Below are 23437 nucleotides of genomic sequence, written 5' to 3' on the forward strand. Positions count from 1 at the left end.
AACCTTGACTAAAACTTATTAGCTCTGTGTAACTTTGAGGGAGCTGTCTAACCTGTTTCAGCCTGCTTTATCTGTATATTCACCTGGCCAGGTGGCATAGTGGTAAAGAATCCACCTGCCAATGCAAGAGATACAGGTTCAATCCCTGGGTTGAGAAGATCCCCTAGAGTAGGAAATGGCAACCCATTTCAGTATTAGTAGGCTACAGTCCATGGGGCTGCAAAGAGTCAGACTTGACTAGCACTATCTTTATATTAGAGATAATTTCAATGTCTACCATAAAATATCAAATTAAATTATGGATATCAAGTACCTGGTGATAAATAATATCCTTTATGCCTGAATGCATATTCGTTGAAAAACTACTAAATACTAGACACTGTGCCAAGCAATTTGGATATAAATTCTCCTAAAAAGTTAAGGGTGCTACTAATCAGATTATGAAAAGCCCTGGCCGACTCTGGAGTCTTAGGGAAAGTTTCCTGTGAAGTGATGTTTGAGTGAGACTCTGGAAGTTGAATAGGAATCACCGTGATATACACAATGGAAGTTTTCATCAGGTGGAGGATGGAAAAAAAGATGAAGAACATTCCCAGTCACAAGTACAACATTATAGAGGGCACTCAAACAGGGTACAGAAAAGTACATTTGCTGCTCAGAAGAGACAAGTGAGGCTGCAGCTAAAAACTTGTGGGAAAAAAGAATAGAAAGACTTCTAGGATTTTTCCTCCTAATCCAGGCCAGCTCTCAAGAGTGAGATAAAGACAATGAATAACAGCAGACATTTCATTCAGCCAAAATCACAATCGTTACTTGATGAGCAGTTACCATTTGTCAAGCACTGCATTAAGCACCTAACTCTTGTTTCTAGAACTATTATGTCTCAGACACTGGCATATGATGATGAAAAAGACAAGCAGTTGCTCTGTCTTAACTCAAATTTTACTTATTTAATTATCATAGTAATCAACTGAAGTTAGAGATGAAGCTTAGATAGATCAACAACTTACCAAGCTCATACAGCTAGGAAATATTATAGTTATTTTTCCATCTATTCACTTGCTCTACACACATTTATTATGCACCTACCCTGTGCTGGGCACTGTTCTAGGTTCTTTGGACATCAGTTCAGTTCAGTCGCTCAGTCATGTCCGACTCTTTGCAACCCCAGGGACTGCAGCACTCCAGGCCTCTGTGTCCATCACGCCAGGCCTCCGTGTCCATCACGCCAGGCCTCCGTGTCCATCACCAACTTCCAGAGTTTACTCAAACTCATGTCCATTGAGTTGGTGATGCCATCCAACCATCTAATCCTCTGTCATCCCCTTCTCCTCCTGCCTTCAATCTTTCCCAGCATCAGGGTCTTTTCAAAGGCTGGAAGCAAAGAAGATGTCTCAAGGAGTATACATCCTACTAGGTTAGTCCAACAATAAATGGTAGACATAATATGTGAATTACATCACAGGTTAGAAAATGATACATTCCTTGAACAAGGAATAAGAGCAGAGTAAGAGAAACTGGAAATTCCAGCATCTCAATGTTGATAGTGGTGGGATTCTTTGAAGAGATGGCATTTGAGAGCTTGGTGAAGGTGTGGGGAAGTTAGACTTGTGTCAGTCTGGTGCCTTAGTTTGCTCAGGCCACCATAACCAAATACCATAGTGTGGGTTGTTTAAACAACAGAAATTTATTTCTCAGTTTGGAGGCTGGGAAGTCCAAGATCAAGATATCAGCTGATTTAGTGTCTGTGGAAGACTGTCTTCCTGGTTTGCATATGGCTGCCTGCTCATTGTGCCCTGTCATGGCAGACAGAGAGAGAGAGGTTCTTCCTCTTCTTATAAGTCCATAGTTCTATCTCATTAGGGTCCTGCCCTTTCAACTTCATTTCATGTTAAATACCTCCTAAAGACCCTGTCTCCTAATACAGTCAAACTAAGGGTTAGGGTTTGGTTTCTTTTCTTTTCTTTTTTTTTTTTTTTTTTTCAGGGCTCTAACATAGGATTTTGGAGGGAATATGATTCAGTCTGTAGCATTTTTTTTTTTTTTTCAGGGCTCTAACATATGATCTTGGAGGGAATATGATTCAGTCTGTAGCATCTGGGGAAGTGCCTTCAAGCAGAGGGAGCAGCCATGGCAAAGGCACCAAGGCAAGAGTCAGCCTGGTGAGTTCAGAGCCTAAGGTGGCTGCAGGTGATGGAGGTGTGGGAGAACGTGAAGTCAGCAAGGCAAAGGGGACTAGCGTGTGAGGAACTAGCTGGCTGGGGGCTCGGAATTTTATTTGAGTAAAACAGGGGCCAGTGCAGAGCTCTGAGCAGAGCAGTGACCCGATTTGGCTCATCTCAATGATATCATGGTGACTGCAAAGGGAGTTGTCCCTAGAAGTGGGGACCAGCTTGATACTACTGTTAGTTGCCTGGACAAGAGATGATGCAGGCTCAGCCTAGGTGGTGACAGTACAAAGAGTATACAGCAAACATATTCTGGTTGTAACTTTTATGTAAAGGAAACAGTACTTCCTGGAAGAAAATAGATTTGGGATGTGAAAAGAACAAGTCAAAGATAACATTAAGCTTTTTTACTTGGGTAACATAAAATTTGGCTTGTCATTAATTAAGATGGAGAAGGCAGAGGTGGAGCTAGTTTGGGGACAAGATAAGGTATTGTCCTCCCAGTAGAGCCCTTGTTCTCTCCAGATCCATGCATGCAACTGTAATACTTAGGGGTGATGAGCAGAGGTTGGGTTACTAGTAAGGATATTGCTTCCATCTTCTCAAAACTGCTCAGATTTTACTTGAACAAAGGGTTTCCTGGATGAAAACTAGTCTGAAAAACCATTTACAAAGGTCAGCCACTCTATTTTACCAGAGAGAAGACTTAAGCCATGCATGCTTAACAGCTTAGCCCTGGTTGTACCCCAAGGTTTGGGTAGGAGAGAACTCAGAAAATCCACAGAGACAGAACATCTAGAAAAAGAGAAAGTCTCTGCCCAGTCTTGATGTTAGGCATTTTGAAGAGGCAATCTTGCCAATACTACCAACCAGATATACATAATGAAAAGGAAAGGAATACCATCTACTGAGTTCCAGGTACCAATATTATATCATTTAATTCTACAGCAACCCAACATCACAGATAATAAAAATCAAGGTTGCACAAAATTAAAAAAGTGGACCCTCAAATGTGATTTAATGGACATAATTGGGAAGCACAGAGTCAGGGCTAGAGCCCCAGCCTTGTTCCCAACCTCACATTCTCTGCACTATGCCAGAGTGAATGTAGCACCGTTATTTTAAGCGCTCAAATATAGCCAGGTCCATGCTGAAATACTGATCTGGAAATATAGACTGAAGACCTATGATGGGTGTATTATTCACTGATAGATGATGTGAAGAACAAAGAATTGAGTAAGAATTCATGACATAAACTGCTAAGTGCATCCCCAGCTGCTGAGTCTTTGTCAAACAACACTTTATCCACTGGACAGCTTGACGTCTACTAGGTGATGGCTGTGGCATGGGGGACTTCATAAGAAGGGAGAAGAAAAGAATGTGGGGTATAAATAATATGCACGAATCACTGGGAGCTCAATAGCTCATGAAGAACAAGCCTTTGTGATATACGGTGCCCCTCATCTGGGACCATAGGGCAGTCGTAAATGCCAGAGTGACAAATGACTATCAAATCTCCAAGCCAAGCCTTCAAGAAGCCAACCTCCTGAGCTTCAGCAAGTGGTAGGTCAGGTAGCAGAATGACAGAGGGCAGCCCATGGCCCACTCTGTGAACCCTTCACTGCCTCCTTCATCACACCTCACACTCCAGCATCCCCAGAGTAACTACTTTTCCACAGATGCTCATCATTTCTTTCTTTTTTTATGCTGTCCCCTTGCCCAGCATACTCCCTCCTGCTTGTCACTATGACCAGAGCTTGTCCAAGCATCACTTGCCCCCTCCGGGTTAGTCGTCCTCATCTTTCTTTTCCTGATTTTCTATGCATATTTTCTCACTGTACTTACAGTCCCCTAGTAAGTATGATTATGTTTCTCTTTGTATGCTTATCTCCTCTGCTAGACACTGAACTCCCAGATGTCAGGGAACTTATTTTTTCCCTTTTAAATCCTAGTGCCCAGCATACAGCCTATACACTAGTGGTTCATAAACCTTAGTGTCCATTTGAATCACTCAGAGTGCTTCCTGGGCCTCATTCTCAAAGATTCTGACAAAAATCAGCTGAGTCTGTAGTAAGGCCTGAAAATCTGCATTTCTGACAAGTTCTCAGGTTTTGCTAATGATGCTGGTCTGAAGATAAATTTTGAGAACCATTGTTGTATACCACAGTTAGTTTTTGCTAAATACATTTATGTTCTATTACATAAGTGATTATAAGCATCCATTAAGGAGTCACCCAGGACCTGGGTTTAAGTCACAGTTCTCCAAGCTAGAAGTCCTTAGAAAAGTGAGTTAAGCTCTCTGAGCCTCAGTTTCTTCATCTAACAGTAAGCTCAATTAGATAATGCTAAAGTACTTACCCTGATGCTCCACAGCTCCTGCTGATATTGAGCTGAAGATAGAAGTACCAGGATGAAGGGAAATGAGAGAGAAGGAAAGATGGAACAGTCTGGTAATCCCTGAACCAGCCTCACACACAGAGCCCAGCCGTGAGTTTAATTAAATACTCCACACATTTACTTACTGAAGTATCCTATTTCCTGAACATAAACAGATAAGAGAGCAGTGGTGCATGGCAGCCTCTAGAGTGCTGGGAAGAATCTGTTTTGAATTTTTTTTACATCAATCAAATGATTCATATACACCTCCTCTTCAGTAGATGGCTTTCAGAATTGAGTCTGGTGGGTTTTCCACCAGGGCTCATCGCTAAAACCTTCTCATTAATAGATAATCAGCTTCTGCTGATCTGCTCCTAGGCTGCCTTCCAGAGCAGCTGTTCCCTCCTGTGTGGTGAGTTAAGCTATGTTAACAGTGATGAAAACAGATTTGTGTTGCTTCTCTTCTCATTAACCTTATTACAGAGTCTTACTCCCAAGATATACTTTCTATAAATATATCAAATTTATAAAAGGATTAAAACTTTTTAACCTGCATTGGCTTAAAATTTCTCAATATCTGAGTGAAGGGTAAGTGATTTGGTAAATCTTCAAATTATGGGTTTGATTGGAGGTGATGGATGGTCTGTGGTCCAGTCTTTGAGCCTCCAATTTAGCTGACCCTCACATCTCTACTGCACTTCCTGGGGCTGCCCTCACTCTTCCCACACCACTGGCCTGCCTCACAGGGCTTATTACATTATGGCCAGTTAGATCACCAGCCTTCCCTGCAGTAACCAACTCTTCTGTTTGCTTGGAACTAGAAGCACTGTGAAAGCAGGACTTTCCATTTTAAAACCAGAAAAGTTCAGGAAAAACTAGAATAAACTGGTCACTCTGCTGTCAATCCTGCAATCTGCAAGTAGCCAAGCCTGCAGAGTCCTGAGGTCACGACTGTTTCCAAGTCACTTTTGCTGTCTCTGCAACATTTATCTCTGGCAGTTTTGAGTTTGCAAATAGCTTTTAATCATTAACGCTTCCCTCATCTCTGCTTCCCATACCCATGGCACTACCAGGCAAACGTATAATTAATTAATCACAAAAATCGGGTGAAGATAATCGTAAATAGTTGTAAATCCAGCCTGGGACAATCAGCTGTCAGTAGGTTCAGAAAGATATGGACTAGTGTAGAGGTTGTAATAAATTTCCCCAAACGCATTTCTAAACCCCTGATTTTTTTTTTCTCTGCCTTGTCTTCTATTTTTTAGTGGGAAATAACGTATATGCCTCAGCATCACTTTTACCCTTGTTATATTGTTCCAATGCCTACAGCTATTTGTACTTCAATGATTCCATTGCAGCTAGACTCTGTTTACATATTTCAATTTTGAGGTGAGTCAGCCTCCGGCAGGTTTGTTCTCTTACCTGATTTCCCAGCCTGACTTTCTGCTTCCATTTCTGGGGCTACCCGGAGTTTGACTCAGCGGTGGGCGAGAAAGCATGCAGGTATAGAAACACAAAGGATGAAAAACTCTCTGTACTGTGTAACAGCTTGAAGGTATTTTACTGAAATCTGAAATGTGCTCAGGTTAACAAATTGGAAAACATCATTCGAATTCCTGCCCTCTTCAGCTCCCAGGTATCATCTCACTGGACTGTACCCTTTGAAGCAAACTGATTCCAGGCATATGTATCAGGGAGCAGCACACTACAGCATGTGTGGAAATGGTTGTCGCTTTGGCCAGCACATGGAAAGCAGATGTTTTCCAAGAGAATTGATGGCATCCCAGGCTCATCACAATCTGTCCACAATCTGTCTTTCCAGACGTATCACCCCCCACCCCCGTACATGCTCAGCCACATGAAATGATCCTCCAAAACCCATTATGCCTTTTCATGCCTCCACTCATCTCTGCACTTGCTATTTTCATAACCCAGAATATCATCTGTACTCCTGTTTCTCCTTCCTCACCTGCTAAATCCTTACTGCTTTTTTAGGATTTAGTCAAATGACATCTTTAAAGCCTTTCTGAACTCCAGCAAACAGTTGTTTATTCACGGCTCTTTACTCTCTTAGCATGTGAAACATGCCTCCGTGTATCAGGCCCCAACAGGACCATAGGGTCTAGAACCTGTGTCAATTCAAGTATGTCTGGGAGCTGCTAAAGATATGGTATGGTAATAAAATGGAGCGTTAGCAAGAGGAGCCTGCTGTTTGGTGGGAAAGGAGAAGCATGGAGACTAGTAGCTTGCTCAATACCTAAGACTCCTCAAAAATTGATAATTGTTTTTCCTCTTTAATCTTATTGTCAACTGTAGCAGCTTATATTTTTGTTGCTCCAGTACCCTTTCCCATGACTCTTCTTCCAATAACAGGCAAACCTTATTCCTGACTACAGTGGGAAATTTTTTATGATTCTCCCTGCAAAAAGTGGTTGGCCCAAGGGTGGGCATATGACCCCCTCAGCCAATCAGAATCCTTCCCTGGGACAGATATCTACACAATAGGAAGAAGTGAAGTGAAGTCACTCAGTCATGTCCGACTCTGCGACCCCGTAGACTGTAGCCCGCCAGGCTCCTCTGTCCATGGAATTCTCCAGGCAAGAACACTAGAGTGGGTTGCCATTTCCCTCTCCAGGGGATCTTCCCGACCCAGGGATCGAACCTGGGGATCGAACCCAGGTCTCCAGCATTGAGGGCAGACGCTTTAACCTCTGAGCCATTGATGGGAAGAGCCGCTAAGAAATCTAGTTCAGAGTGTGAAAAAAAAGAAGTCAGGCCCACTAACGATGCAGGAGTTAAGAGTACTGTTGCCATGGTAACAGTAAAGGGCAAAGCAAGCTGGGCAAGGAGGATAAAGTTCCTTGTCTGCAAACTTCTACCTTTCCATCACTAGTGCCCCCTACTGTCAGAATCTTAAAGGAAGTCAGCTGGCAAAGGGAACACTGAGTTTGTAGTTTCAACTCAGCATCACAGAATAGACTCTGGAAAGGTGGTTCAGAGCTGAGATACAATTTGTACAGGCATTTTGCCACTGGCCTGTATGGTTTCTCAGACGGATGTGGAATTGTATGGGTCTTCTAGGGCCCTCTAGACATACAGATACAAATGAACCGGTCAGTAAAATGATCTGGGAACCAGCAAGTCATGAAAGACTGTGTAAAAAGACTAGAAATATGAAACCACCCCCATAGTCCATTCTCCATTCCTCTCCACCTTTCTTTTTTTTAATAACCTTATTGTTGGGAACAAATCATGGAGTAGCAGTATAGTAACTAGGATTATTTTGGCAGGATTTCTTGCTATCCTATTTATTTCCCATACTTGCGAAACAACTTATTCATCTGTTATAAGCCTTTCTCATATGGCATTGTGTTTTTATGTCAATTTCCCCCACCAAACTACAAACACTTTTATGGAGATCCTCTTATTCATCTTTGTACTAGTTAAATGCCCAGGATTCACTGAACATTCACTCATTTGTATTCATTTAGCAAACATTTATTTAGCACATTTTATATGCCATATCCTGAACTACAACTCAAGCATATAATAAATCTTAGCTGCTACCCTCAAGATGCTCACGGTCTAATGAGGAAAGGGATAATAAAGAGGCAATAATAATGCAGACTGTGTACATGCCCTGGGCATAATGAGAACACAATACTGGGGCTCCTAATCCAGGCTGAGGCAGGGAGACCAGATAGAAGATTGCTGAATTAATCCACTTTAGAAATTAGAAGGGTTTCCACCAAAAGTGGCCAGTAGGAATGAAGATTAGTAGAAAGAACTGAGACCTCTTAGATGTCAAATTAGATTGCATGTGAGTCAGCTGGAAGCTTACAAACACCACCATCCCCTTCCCCAATGATCAAGCATTTTTCAAAACCAATTACAAAAGGGATGGAATCTAAATGTCAGTGTTTTTTAAAATATCCAGGTGATTTCAATGTGCAGTTGTCTTTTGTTGTTCAGTCGCCAAATTATGTCTGAGTTTTTGTGACCCCACAGACAGCAGCTTGATAACTAATGGTATATATAGCAAGGAAGTGGGGGATGTAAAGGGTGATTTTCTAGCTTCTGGTCTAGGCAACCACATGGGTGGTAGATGCTGAAAAAGTTGCCCTAGAATTATTGTGTATTGCTCTGTCTTTCAAAGGGTGCCCTATAAATGTAGTATGTAAATAGCAACTACTCAATAATTTTTTTTTTTTTTGGATAAACAAGTACCTGGGATGTAATGTCTTCTCAGAGGAGAAGATTAAGAAGCAGAGTTTTGAATAGTATAGTTTCTACCAACAAGTGCAGCTTCCACCAGCAGGTGCTTAATAAATGTTTGAAGGAAATCAGCACTGATGACTGTAAACAAATAATCTCCAGTGTGCAGGTAGTGGACTTAAGTAATAGGCTCATATACATGAGAAAATTCACACACATCCTTATCAGTAGTGCAATTTTTAACCGAAACTAGTGCTTAAAAAAATAGTATCTAAAATTGTTGATTTGTAATAATCATTGAAAAATAGGTTACCTTAGACTCTTGTAAGAATCTCATGGTGTTAATTCCTACTTTTGTTGTTGCTGTTGAATCACTAGGTTGTGTCTGACTCTTTGCGACCCTATGGACTGCAGCACATCAGGCTTCTCTGTACTCCACTCTCAAAGTTTGCTCAAACTCATATCCATTGAGTCAGTGATGCTGTCTAACCATCTCAACCTCTGCCACCCCCTTCTATTGCCTTCAATCTTTCCTAGCATCAGGGTCTTTTCTAATGAATCGGTTCTTCCCATTAGGTGACCACTTTGGTTGGAGCTTCAACACTAGCATTAGTCCTTCCAGTGAATATTCAGGGTTGATTTCCTTTAGAATTGACTGGCTTGATCTCCATGTAGTCCAGGGGACTCTCAAGCGTCTTCTCCAGCACCACAATTTGAAGGCATCAGTTCTTCGGCACTCAGTCTTCATTATGATCCAACTCTCACATCCATACATGACTACTGGAAAAATCATAACTTTGACTATATGGACCTTTGTTGGTAAAGTGATATCTCTGCTTTTTAATATGCTGTCTAGGTTTGTCATAAGTTCCTTCCAAGGAGCAAGCGTCTTTTAATTTCATTCCTGCAGTCACTGTCCTCAGTGATTTTGGAGCTCAAGAAATACTGCTACTTACCAAATACTTCCAGATCCCCCTCTTCTCAGGCATAGAATGGAATTAGGCTTTCTGGTCCCCTTGTGTTTGCAAAGGTGACATGACTAGTTCTGTCCAGTGACTTGAAAGTGGAAATGATCTGGACCACAGCATTCAATGGCCAAGCATTTAATTAGTTTAATTAATTATAAGACTCTGGAGTTCTTTTACCACTTTGGCACAGTTGCCAACAAGATCAAAGGCAATGGCATCTACATCAACCTGTTTTCCTAAGTAGCTATGATGTGTCTGATCTGTGAGGGCCATGAGCTAAGACTAAATCTTTGCTGCTTTAACTACTGGATTTGTGAGTTGTTTATTACTGCAGCATAAGACAGCTTTCCTAATTGATAAACACTTTAACCTAGAAAGATTTCTCCTTCTAAATTTCTGGTGTTTATTGTCTGTATTTATTCAATTGTAGGTACTATATCTGCCTTTTTAATTCTTCTTTTATTTTTTTACACCTATTTTTCTCTTCAGACACATATGACTCTGTCTCCAATTAAAATATAAGCTCCTTCAGGGCAAGAACTGACACTGAATAAGGTGTTTAAATTATCTGAGACACAATTTCTTAATCTGTTAAATGGGAATATTAAAACCTTCCCAACATATTTTCGGGAGAATTAAGATACACACACATAAAATAGCAACCACAGAGCCTAAGCCAAAATAAAAAATCAAAAATTACAAGTTTTCTTTTCTTCTATTCATCCTTATGACCCCCATAAAATTTAGCACATTGCTATCTGAAAAGGTATAGTCATGCACTGAATACCTACTATGTGCCAACCCTAACTAGATGCTATTTTAACTCTTACTCACTTCAGTTCAGTTCAGTCACTCAGTCATGTCTGACTCTTTGCGACTCCAAGAATTGCATCATGCCAGGCCTCCCTGGCCATCACCAACTCCCAGAGTTCACTCAAACTCACATCCATCAAGTCAGTGATGCCATCCAGCCATCTCACCCTCTGTTGTCCCCTTCTCTTCCTGCCCCCAATCCCTCCTAGCATCAGAGTCTTTTCCAATGAGTCAACTCTTTGCATGAGGTGGCCAAAGTACTGGAGTTTCAGCTTCAGCATCAGTCCTTCCAATGAACACCCAGGGCTGATCTCCTTTAGAATGGACTGGTTGGATCTCCTTGCAGTCCAAGGGACTCTCAAGAGTCTTCTCCAACACCACAGTTCAAAAGCATCAATTATTCGGTGCTCAGCCTTCTTCACAGTCCAACTCTCACATCCATACATGACCACTGGAAAAACCATAGCCTTGACTAGACGGACCTTTTAGGTATTATTTTTCCACTTTATAGATGAGAGTATTGAGACTCAGAGATTAAGCAACAAAGTACTTTTTCTGCTCACATTGTAAGAAACAATATTCAAATCTAGCCTAATTCCAAAGTTTGTGCTTGCTTTCCCCTAAAGCACACTGCTTCCTTTGTTGATTTAATTACAGATTTATGAATTAATTATGAATTTTATAGGAACAAATACAGTTTGAAGCAATAAGAAAAGTGATATCTTTATGTACGTATTTATCTACCTATCTTTATAATAGTCCTCATTTCTGTGAAGCTGTTGAATGAAAGGTATACTATCAATTAATGCACTTTTTTGAAAAGAAAATACTAACATTGAAAGTAAATATAGATTTTATTTCACCTTGGTTTTAGAAATTCAAGATGAAATGGAAAAAAGGAGATAGGTTAAAATTTATTAAATATCTTGATAAAAATAGAGACAATGACAGCCACAATATCATAAGGGCATTTTACTTATATATTAATAACAAATCCCCAAAACAATCCTGAGAAAAAGTATCATTGTCTTCATTCAGAACTGAGAAAACAGAATAACTGAGTTACTTTCCCAAGTCCCACAACTAGTGAGAGGCAACACCACCTGACTTGTCAACGCTGTCTTGTCTTTATGTGTTGGGCAGAGTTGGTGCCTATTTGTGGGGAGTGGTTTGAGATTTCAAAGCTGCTAGCCAGTCTCTTAAAAACACCTTCTCATTTCCTTGGATCCTATAATTGAATGTACTGACTGCACAACTTGATAGTGCAAGGTCCCTCAGTTCAGTTCAGTTCAGTCACTCAGTCGTGTCTGATTCTTTGTGACCCCATGGACTGCAGCACACCAGGCTCTCCTGTCCATCACCAACTAACTCCTGGAGCTTGCTCAAACTCATGCCCATTGAGTCAGTGATGCCATCCAACCATCTCATCCTCTGTTGTCCCCTTCTCCTCTGGCCTTCAGTCTTGCCCAGCATCAGAGTCTTTTCCAATGAGTCAGTTCTTCACATCATGTGGCCAAAGGATTGGAGCTTCAGCTTCAGCATCAGTCCTTTCAATGAATATTCAGGACTGATCTCCTTTAGGATGGACTGGTTGGATCTCTTTGCAGTCCAAGGGACTCTCAAGAGTCTTCTCCAACACCATAGTTCAAAAGCATCAATTTTTCGGCACTCAGCTTTCTTGATAGTCCAACTCTCACATCCATACATGACCACTGGAAAAACCATAGCTTTAACTAGATGGACCTTTGTCGCCAAAGTAACGTCTGTGCTTTTTAATATGCTGTTTAGGTTTGTCAGCAAGGTCCCTAGGGGCATGTTAGTCCAGAGCAAGGGAGGAGCACGCATTCCTGCCTAACCCTTCCTCCCCATGCCTCCCACTGCTCTGCCCAAAAAAGGTTTATCACTGTGTGTGTCTAAAACCTTGTAAGATAAGATAAGATCACTCAGGGAGAGCCAGAAAGGACAGTTTCCTTAGCCTCACAAGATAAGAAACTCTGAGCTATATGAGGAAGAAAATTGAAGCTGCAGACTGTTTGGCACCAGAAAACTAGAAGATCAAATTCCTAGGATGCTAAGAAGTTGATGCTATCAAAGGGCTTGTGCTAATAAAATGATCCAACACAGAAGAGGTATCTTTGTAAGTTGGAAGTGTGCCATTTGCCCCGTTACTACCAAGACCTCCCAGTGCTGTCATCTGTGCTGTGAACACCTGTGCCCCTCTGAACAGGGAACAGCTCTGGGCTGACACCAGACAGATTTTTCTGCAAATGAGTTTTTAAAGCAAAGGTATTCCATTCCACTCTGCTCAACCATTTTGTCTTTCTATAAATTGACTAGTAAGGCTCATGTCAGCCCAGGCCTGAGTTCAGTTACTGACTAGGCATGTGGGTCTGTTTTTAGCTAGCTACACAGAATAAAACTGACTTTCAAATGTTTGTCAGCTAATGTAACATGGGATGCATTGCTGCCTGAGATTTATCCAAAGCTCTGAGGGATACAGCCTCAGAGCATTATCTGACAAAGGATACAACCAAGAATAGCCTGTTGGATATTCCATCCCCACTATTCCACTAAACAGATTGAAATATACCCCCAGATTAGGCTCAATCAATTTAAGCACAACCTGACTACCCAATCAGTTCCTGAGGGTACTGTTTTCACTGTCTTGCCCTTTTACTGAATTGTGTCTTGAAGGGAGAGCATTAAACTGGATTGAGGGTTACTGCAAGAAACTGCTCGTGGTACTCATCACTGAGTCTACTGAGAGGTGTTGTTGGACACATCAATCTTTACATCACATATTGTACTCTTCCTGAGGATCCTGGGGAGAAAGACCCGTCTGCTCTCAGCAATAAGAATAGAACTAATCCATTTATAGCTTATCAGTCCTGTGAACTACGTAAAAGGCAGTGTTTTAAAATCTTCCTTTTAGTTGCCAACTCTTATAAAATAATTTTTAGAGCATGAGTATTTATAATATGCACATTAAGTTTCATCATTGCTATTCTTAGGGCTCCTGCCTTATTTCTCTTCATCAGTTTACTCCTAATTTTAACCTATTCCATCTTGCTCTATATTATACTAGTTACCTTAAATCCCTTCTGGAAAAAAAGAACTGCTGTTCTAAATAGACTCATTGTATGTTGACAGCAGTGCTCTAACAAGATCCATTCCTTCATCTTTAAAGTATTGTTTTCACAAATTTATTTTATTGGAATGAAAATGGTTCTGGGCAGGACTAAGTAAAGGAACATATTAAACTGTCATCAGTCTCTTACATCTCATTTTCTATTATTTGAATAAAGAAATAGACATCTGGTTAAGCCTCATATTTGCTGTTGACACAAAATGGATGAGGATGAGAAAATAGAAATTATGGTTTTATAAAAAAAAACAGAATAATAATTTTCTAAGTTCCTGATAGTTCAGAATGATGGGATGACTTCAAAAAAGCTGAAAGTTAGCTGAATGCTATGTCATGTCCTTCATTTTACTAGTTATATATGTCATGTCCTTCAAGTAACTAGTTGCACAAATAGAGGAGAAAGCTTCAATTAACTAGAGCTGGAATGGAAAGAAAGATCCAAGGAATTTGATTAATTATTAGTTTACTATTTAAGTCAAAATATGTCACCACTGACTGTGTGTGCTGTGTGCTCAGTTACTTCAGTCATGTCTGACTCTTTGCAACGCTATGGACTGTAACCTACCAGGCGCCTCTGCCCATGGGATTCTCCAGGCAAGAATACTGGAGTGGGTTGCCATACCCTTCTCCAGGGGATCTTCCTGACCCAGGGATCAAACCCATGTCTCTTATGTCTCCTACATCGGCAGGTGGGTTCTTTACTGCTAGTGCCACCTGGGAAACCTCATCACCACTTATTATAACGCTATAAAGTGGTAAGCATGAGTCACAGAAGACTCATACCTAGTTCACCTCAGAGCTTATTCGGCCCAGGTTAATCCCTCTCTGGGGCTTCTCTGGTGGTTCAGTGGTAAAGAATCCGCCTGCAATGCAGGATATGCATATTCGAGTTGGAGAAAGAAATGGAAACACACTCCAGTATTTTTGCTTAGGAAATCCCATGAACAGAGGAGCCTGGCAGGCTACAGGCCAGGGTGTCTCAAGAGGTCAGACACGACTTAGTGACTAACCAAGAACAACAATATTTTTGGAATAGGGAAGTAGTTCAGGATAATACTTCTCTGTTTAATCGAGCTAAGTTTTTAAAGAAGTTCAAGGTTCACAGCAATATTGAGAAGATACTTTATAATTCAAATACATGACTACTGGAGAAACCACAGCTTTGACTAGATGGGCTTTTGTTGGCAAAGTAATGTCTCTGCTTTTTAATATGCTGTCTAGATTGGTCATGGCTTTTCTTCCAAGGAGCAAGCATCTTTTAATTTCATGGCTGTGGTCACTATCTGCAGTGATTTTGGAGCCCCCCAAAATAAAGTCTGTCACTGTTTCCATTGGATTTATTCCACTGGGTATATTCTATGGGTTTGAGTAAATGTGTAATGATATGTATCAAACATTATAGTATTATACAAAGTATTTTTACTCTTAAAAATACTGCATTCCTCCACCAGCCTTAATCCTGGCAACCTCTGATCATTTTACTGTCTATCGTTTTGCCTTTTCTAGAATCACACAGTTGGAATTATATAGTATGTAGCCCAACCTAGACAGCATATTAAAAAGCAGAGACATTACTTTGCCAACAAAGGTCCATCTAGTCAAGGCTATGATTTTTCCAGTAGTCATGCATGGATGTGAGAGTTGGACTATAAAGAAAACTGAGTGCCAAAGAATTGATGCTTTTGAATTGTGGTATTGGAAAAGACTCTTGAGAGTCCCTTGGACAAAAAGGAGATCCAACCAGTCAATCCTAAAGGAAATCAGTCCTAAATATTCATTGGAAGGACTGATGCTGAAGCTGAAACTCCAATAGCTTGGCCACCTGATGTGAAGAGCTGACTTATTTGAAAAGACCCTGATGCTGGGAAAGATTGAAGGTGGGAGGAGAAAGGGACAACAGAGGATGAGATGGTTGGATGGTGATGGGATGGTTGGATGGCATCACCAGCTCAATGGACATGAGTTTGTGTAAACTTTGGGAGTTGGTGATGGACAGGGAAGCCTGGCGTGCTGCAGTCCATGGGGTCACAAACAGTTGGACACGACTGAGCACTGCACTGAACTGAACTGAGCCTTTTCAGATTGACTTCTTTCACACAGCAATATGCATTCAAGTTTCCTCCATATCTTTTCACAATTTGATAGTTCATGTTTCTTCAGTACTGAATAATATATCATTGTCTTCGTGTATCACCGTTTATTTATCTGTTCACCTAAAGAAAGATATCTTGATTATGGAGTTTGTAAACAAGGCTGCCAAACACATTTGTGTGCAAGTTTTTGTGTCTACCTAAGTTTTCAACTCCTTTGAGTAAGTGCCAAATAGCACTATTCCTGCATCATATAAAAGTATGCTTAGTTTTGTAAGAAACAAACAACTTGTCTTCCAAAGTAGCTGTGTCATTTTGCATTCCCAACAGCAATGACAGATAATTCCTGTTGCTTCACATCCCCATCAGCATTTGGTGTTTCAGTGTTTTGGATTTTGGCCTTTCAGGCAGTTATGTAGTGGATATGTTATTGCTGTATTAATTTCCATTTCCCTAACGACATATGATGTGGAACATTTTTTTATGTATATATTTGCCATCTGAATGTCTTCTTGGTGAAATGTCTTTTAAGGTTTTGGACCCGTCTTGAATTAGGCAGGTTTTTTTTTTTTAATTGTTTAGTTTTAAGAGTTGTATGTACATATTAGACAATAGTCCATTATCAGAAGTGTCTTTAGCAAGTATTTCTCTTAGTCTGTGTTTTTTTCTTCTCATTCTCTTAATATTATCTTTTATAGAGCAGAAATTTTGAATTAAAATGGCAGCTTATCAATATTTCTTTCATAGATCCTGCCTTTGGTATTATATAATAAAAAGTGTTGGAGAAGACTCTTGAGACTCCCTTGGACTGCAAGGAGATCCAACTACTTCATTCTAAAGGAGATCAGTCCTGGGTGTTCATTGGAAGGAATAATGCTAAAGCTGAAACTCCAATACTTTGGCCACTTGATGCGAAAAGCCAACTCATTGGAAAAGACTCTGATGCTGGGAGGGATTGGGAGCATGAGAAGAAGGGAATGACAGAGGATGAGATGTTTGGATGGTGTTGCCGACTCGATGGACATGAGTTTGAGTGAACTCCAGGAGTTGGTGATGGACAGGGAGGCCTGCCATACTGCAATTCATGGGGTCACAAAGAGTTGGACACAACTGAGTAACTGAACTGAACTGAATAAAACGTGATTGCCTTACTCAAAGTCATCTAGGTTTTCTCGTATGTTATCTTTTATGAGTTTTACAGTTTTGCAATTTACATTTAGGTCTGTACTTCATTTTGAGTTCATTTTTGAGAAGGATGCAAGTTTTTGTGTCTAGTTTTTTGGTTGGTTTTTTTTTTTTTTTTTTTGTATATGGATGTCCAGAGGTTCAGCACTATTTGTTGAAATGACTGTTCTTTTAACCCATTGTATTGCCTTTGTTTCAGTTGACTATATTTATGTGGGTCTGTTTCTGGGCTCTCTATTCTGTTCTCTATCCTTTTATCAGTAACACACTGTCTTGATTATTGAAGCTTTATAATTCTTGAAGCTGAGTATTGTCAGTCCTCCAATTTTTCCTCCTCAATGTTGCTTTGGCTATTTTGGGTCTTTGGCTAATCTATATAAACTTTGAAATGTGTTTGGCAATATCCACAAAATAACTTGCTGGAATTTCAACTGAGTTTGGTTTGAATCTAATAGATTAAGTTGGAAAGAACTGACAACTAGACATTATTTTCTCCTTATGGATGATAATGAAGTATCTACTTGTTTAGCTCTTCATTTTATTCATCATAATTTTGTAGTTTTCCTCATATATACCTTGTATTAATACATATTTTATGAGATAATGATAATAAGTTACTAAGAATGCTGAAAACCATGTCTTTTGGGAAATTACTGAAAGCATCATGTTGTGCGATAGGCTATGGCTTTGGAGTTCAAACATGCCTAGTCACTTGAATTAAATCTCTTCTGCTAGCTGATTCTTTGTTTCTAGCGAGAATTTATTTAGCAAATTGCTTTTCTTCCTGGGGGGAAAGAGCAACACGTGGATGATATGGAGATCCATATGAGATCATAAGATAAAGAAGAAGACAATTTTTAGAGACTGTTCAAAGCCCCAAAGTAGAGAAAATTCTAAAAATTGTATCAGAAAGGTAGTGGGGAGTAGAATCTGCATAAAATTGAATACATAGTATATAATTGACCCTTTAACAATGTGGGAGTTAAGGACACCAACCCCTGCACAGTTGAAAATCAGCATATAATTTTACAGTTGGCCTTTTGTGTCTGCCATGCCACATCAAAGGATTTAACCACCTGCAGATCGTGTTATACTTTGGTGTATATTTGTTGAAAATAATTTTCTTGTAAGTGGACAAGAACAGTTCAAACTCATGCTCTTCAAGAGTCAACTGTATATGACAAGTTAGATAATTATGTTTTAGAAAACAAATTTTGATGTCAGTATATTAGATATATATATTACAAATCTTTTTCTACTTGAACAAAAACTTAGATTATCAAATTCATAAGGGTCAAAACAGAGAAACTGATTATCATAGCAACTTGAAGAATTAATCAATATTGTTTTCATTGTTGCTTTTCAGTCTCTAAGTCATGCCTGACTCTTAGAGACCCTGTGGACTGAAGCATGCCAGGCTCCTCTGTCCTCCACTATTTCCTGGAGTTTGCTCAAATTTGTGTCCATTGAGTCAGTGATACTATCAAATCATCTCATACTCTGCTGCCCCCTTATCCTCTTTCCTTCAGCCTTTCCCAGCATCAGGATCTTTTCTCATGAGTCAGCTCTTCACATCAGATAGCCAAAGTATTGGAGCTTCATTGTAGGTATAGAGAGAAAAAAAAAAAAAAAAGATGAGTTAAAATCCACACACTGTCACTTACTAGTTATGTGAACTTAAGCAAAATTAACTCCATTCAGCTTCATGTTTTTCAAATGCAAAATAGGAAATAAAAAAGATACTTCGTGCTAGCTCACGGTATTGACACATGAGTTAAAATGAGATCATGTTTTACAAAGCATTTTTCAAACTGTAATATGCTAGAAAACTTTTTATCATGACTGTTATGACTAAATAAATTTCATAATGTTCAAGGGTACTGAGTAATGATGGACCTCAGTTTCAAGTGGACTTGGCTACTCCAGTCTAATGCTCCCAGGGAAGAGCCCTTAACTTCAAGAAGCATACACATTAATGATAGGGAGTCTGACAAAGAGAGAGGGATATAAATGCTGAGATTTTTTTTTTCCCTGGCAGTTAATAGAATAGTTACACATAAAGAGAATTCTGTATTTATTTGGGATAAGCCAATGGCTGACTCTTGTGGGAAGAGAAAAGTTCAGCTTCCTTGCCTTGAGGCTGGAGAAACCTCAGTGTGTAAAGTATGCTACAGAGCACTCTGCAGGATCAGGCTGAGGCTGGTACTCTGCCAGGAATTACACTCTTTCTGGGGTCCTTCTTCCTCTATCCCTTACCAGTTTCTCCTGAGAACATTTCCTTAATATATAACTTATATGTGAGTCCATATCTCAGGCTCTGCTTCTAGGGAACGCAGCCTAAGAATAGATGAGTGCATACCTCCCAGATGGTAGGTAAGAATATCTGACTCAGCTTGGGAGAGGAAAAGGCTAACCAGAGAGACTCCTGAGTTCTGGCCGAGAAGGCCATGTTATCCTTAGCAGGTGGATAGCTCATCATCTGTTAAAATTTCCATGTGATCTTTAAGGGAAATCCTCTGCTGGACCAAAGACAAAGAGCAGCTTTGTCAGTCCAGAGGGCACTGTCAGGGGCCCCTGAGAGCAGGAGCAACAGATGCCCATAGAGCTGAAAGCTTCTGCAAGCATGTACCAGTCTAACTCCCCAACTCAGAATACATTGTACTAGAACTTTGCTATTCCCAAGTCTTTTTAGAGATAAATAATTCCATGTTGCTGTTGTGGTTTAGTCACTAAGTCATGTCCGACTCTTTTGCGACCCCATGAAATATAGCCCACCATGCTCCTCTCTCCATAGAGTTTCCCAGGCAAGAACACTGGAGTGGGTCACCATTTCCTTCTCCAGGGGAATCTTCTTAACTCAGGGATCGAACCCACATCTCCCACATTGCAGGCGGGTTCTTTACCACTGAGCCACGTGGGAAGCCCCAAAGATTTGATAGCCTGCTTGCCTTAAAACATTTCGCCTGAAACCTATCCCGTAACACCACCCAAATCTTCTCTTGAATTTAAATTTAGGTGCAGGCTGGTGAGAAAGATTGGACAAGTTTGTTGAGTTTCTATTATGCACCAGAAATTTTCTACACATTGCCATTTAATCCTCTTCATAATCTTCTTATCTCCCACAATCCCCAGAGTAAAGATGACAAAACTGAATCACAGATCTGTTAGGTAAATAATCCAAAGGCACATGGCTTACAAGCAGAAAATCTGGAGTTTGAAATCGGGTGTGTTTGGACGCAAAGCTAGTACTCAGTCCCCTACAGCAATCAGCCTATTTCCAACAACCTGCAGACCTGAAGCTAATAGAGAAGCATCCACTTTTTTTTTAATTCTAAGACTCTTGTATACTATTTCATTGAGAAGGCAAGGGTAGAATCCAACTAATAGTGACCTAAATAATATTGACAAGTATTACAACACAAGAAAATTGGAGGTCAGCAGATTCAGGCTGGTTCAACAACCTGACAATCTCATTAGAAGTCGAGAATCTCCTTCATCTATCTGCTTTTGCATTCTGAGCTCGTTGATAAGTCTCTCCTCATAATTGCAGGACTATATTATGACTTCTAAGGTCAAGAGGAGATGAAAGGGAGCAAAAAAAAAAAAGGAAGGGTGTCTTTGTGGATGTCACTCTTGTATTTCATAAAAATAAATTATTCTTATAAATTCTCTCAAGCTATTGCCTTCTGTTACATGTCCACCTCTCACTTCAAAAGCAACTGGAAAAGCAAGTATCTGACAAAAGGAAATGAGACACTGTGAAAAGTATGATTTGTTTCTAGCAATAATGTTTTATTTCATAAACATGGCTTTTAAATCAGAGTTTTAAAAATGGAGAAAGGAGTATATGACTGTTGGTAGGAAAAAGCCGTGTTTATTATGTGGTGAGAAATAGATCTGACAACTCAGCTTCCTGTCCCCTTTCTTCCAATTCAAGTAAGCTCCTGAAATCCCTGGAGACACAGGGCGTCATTCCTACTCCTAAGCTATGTGCTGAGAGTATGTCAGAGGGCAAGAGTTCGGAGGAAGTCCTGAAACAACAGCATCTGACATCTATTTGATTCATTTCTTGACAACACTGGGGATGAGAATGAAGAAGAGTGACAAGAGATAGTGAGAATTTTTTTTTGTTTTCATCCTGTCACAGCTACTGACCCCAATCAAGCATGGCCCCAATGAACGAAGTTCAGCCCCACTAAACTCAGAACACTGAACGAGTGCAATATTTTTAGTAAGAGCAATGGCCAAGTACTACGACCAATCGATTGTTTAAAAATGACAACCGTAGTCCCTAGAAACTCATCTCTTTCTGCTGCCATCTGGTACCACCTACCATGAACTTGACCCTGGCACAGATGAAGAGAAGGGAGTCTTTCATTTTCAGGGTCCTACATGCTAGAGAGAAGGAAAATATAGAAAGAGAGAGACTGAAAGTTTGGCAAATCCGTTTCTGGAAAATGGACAAATGTGGAGAGGTGATTCACAGAATTTGAAACTAATATTTTGAACAATGATAAAGATCCAGGACATTTTAAATGTAAATGGGCAGGCCTTGATACACTACCAGAAATAGAAACTTCTACATGACAATATTCTGATTAAATGGCAGAAGCATATCCTGAAGCACAAAAATGACTCACTTTTCATCTCTTTTTTCTTACTTTTTTTTAGAATATAATTCCTTTATAACAATGTGAATCAGCTATACTTCTAGCTGATTCTTGTTTATATATATATCCCCTCCCTCTTGATATTTTTCATCTTATGCACCTTAAATTTTATATAGATTTCATAGATTACAGTAATAATACTAAATATGTGTTAAGCATAATCTGTTTGATGGGTTTTGCTTTATATCTTTTAGCTATATTACTTCTTTTAATACTTACAAAAACAAAATATATTACTTCTTTTAATACTTACTTCTTTAATACATCTCCATCTCCAATGGAGATGACACTGTTTTAATTTCCATAGTGCATATGAGGAAACTGAGGCATAAGCATAGCTCAGAAAATTAGTAACTGACAGAGGCAGGATATGAACTCAACAGAGACTGTGTTCTTATCTACTAAGCTAGATTTTTCTAGAAATGAGGTCACCTTAGTATAGCCATCTAGCTAAAGGTTAGCAGGTATACCCTCCCCTGCATACACACACACACAAACAAAATGGCTTGTCATCAAAAACATTTGGTAAATGCTAGTTTAGGCAATGTTAAGCACTTTTCAAAATTATTGACTCAATGGTTTTTTATGTTCTAGAAAATATTTTGGAGAAGGAAATGGCAATCCACTCCAGTATTCTTGCCTGGAGAGTCCCAGGGATGGGGGAGCCTAGTGGGCTGCCATCTATGGGGTCGCACAGAGTCGGACACGACTGAAGCAACTTAGCAGCAGCAGCAGCAGCAGCATAGTATATTTGGAGATTGATATTTAATGTAATCCATTTAAGAGACAACCTGTAGAGCCCAGAATGGCACTCTGTGATGACATAGAGATTGAGGGAAGGTGGAGGGGAGCATAGGAGGAAGGCTCAAGAGGGAGAGAAGCGAAGTGAAGTGAAGTCACTCAGTCATGTCTGACTCTTTGCGACCCCGTGAACTGCAGCCCACCAGGCTCCTCCGTCCTTGGGATTCTCCAGGCAAGAATACTGGAGTGGGTTGCCATTTCCTTCTCCAAAGAGGGAGAATATATATATATATATATATATACACTCTCAGTTATGACTGATTCATGCTGTTATATAGGAGAAACTAATGCAACTTTGTGGAGGAATTATCTTCCAAAATAAATTAATAAGAATAAAACAACAAAAAAAGATAAAGGCTATCTGTAATGCACAGACAGGGATAAATTCCTCAAGGTAGCAGTCATGAGCCCTCATTATTTCATCAGTCCACTCTAGTCTTGATACCATTTCAAGAAGATAGAAAGCAAAATAATAGTATATAATAACATTATCATCTGAGTTTAAATGTTTTCAATGTACTGGACACTACTTTAAATGGCTTCCATGTGATTTCTTATTTATTCTGCACAACAAGTTGATGATGTAAAAACTATTTCCTATTCATTATTCCCACTTTTCAAATGAGGAAACCAAGAAATAAAGATCTTAAATAACTTGGCCAAGGTCTCATGTAATAACTGGCACTAATATTTTAATTCAGTCAGATTGACTTAGTTGAAATGAAAAGTCAGATTTTTCAAACTGACATAGTTACCTGGAGAGTTTTAATTTTAGTCCTTTAGAGAATGAAAGGATTAATTGGGAATGATTAAAACTGCCAGGATTGTAATATTCTGTATTTCACAAATGAGCTAATATTAAATAAAAACACATAGTAGACAAATTACTAACACTATGGGAAGTTGCTCTGGTGTTAGCTTTTAGTTCTACGATATTAATAACAAGATGAATTATTCAGCCAGGTGTAGCTACAAGGAAACCTTCCTCTCTTTGTCTTTTCTGGGT

The sequence above is a fragment of the Ovis canadensis genome, chromosome 9, assembly GCF_042477335.2.
Source record: "Ovis canadensis isolate MfBH-ARS-UI-01 breed Bighorn chromosome 9, ARS-UI_OviCan_v2, whole genome shotgun sequence".
NCBI lineage: Eukaryota > Metazoa > Chordata > Mammalia > Artiodactyla > Bovidae > Ovis > Ovis canadensis.